The sequence below is a fragment of the Galeopterus variegatus genome, unplaced genomic scaffold (genome assembly GCF_000696425.1).
Source record: "Galeopterus variegatus unplaced genomic scaffold, G_variegatus-3.0.2 Scaffold9416, whole genome shotgun sequence".
Lineage (NCBI taxonomy): Eukaryota > Metazoa > Chordata > Mammalia > Dermoptera > Cynocephalidae > Galeopterus > Galeopterus variegatus.
In genome coordinates this window covers 50,185-51,122 of record NW_007735527.1, presented here as the reverse complement: position 1 = coordinate 51,122, position 938 = coordinate 50,185, and positions in this window count along the sequence as shown.

Sequence of the window (938 nt, the reverse complement as noted above, 5' to 3'; positions counted from 1 at the left end):
ATGAGCCTACATAATTCTTGCTCTGCTAATTCTTTCTATTATTTGTGTTAGACATTTAAAATTATTTTGCTTTATTGTGTTGTCTGTTATCCATCCCTTGGTTGCTTCCAACCCACATGTATCTACATCTAATTTTCCTTCATAATCGGATATAAATGAGGAAGCCAAAAAGTGAAAGTTTTATGTAGTACATATAAAGAAATAGCTGCTGCATTCAGTATAAGGGCTGCTGTAAAAAATTTCATGCATTTTATTTTCAAGGCATCTTTCATTTGCAGTTGAGCAACTAGTTGTGTTTGAGCCTGACAAGATTTTTTTAAAAACATAAATTGATAGATAAGAGAATTTTGCATGAAATTCTTTCCATTTTCGTGATTAAAAAAATTGTTGGCAACTACAGATAGATTCTTCCATATGATCCAGCAATCCCACTTCTGATTATATACCCAGAGGAATGGAAATCATCATGTCGAAGGGATACTTGCACTCCCATGTTCATTNTAAATGTCCATCGATGGATGATTGGATAAGGAAACTGTGGTATATACACACCATGGAATACAACTCTGCCATAAAAAAGAATGAAATTCTCCCATTTCACTCATAAATGGGAGCTAAGAGAGAAAGAAGGAAGGAAAGAAAGACCACAGTGGTGTATTGGACTTGCAGAGGGAGAGATCATACCTTGGGATACAAAGTGGAGTGAACGGAAGGGTGACGGGAAGGGAGGTTGGGGATAATTGGGTGGGAGACATTGGGTACATATGCAATTTGTGGTAATGGGTATGCATGGATCTGGCCTTCACATCTTGGGCATGAGGGTTGGCAATCAGCTTTGTGTCTCATGAATATTCATAACCAGTAAATAAATGAAATGAAATCAAATAAAATTGTTCGCAACTCTGGCCAAAACACTAGCAGTTTCAGAACTGAATAAC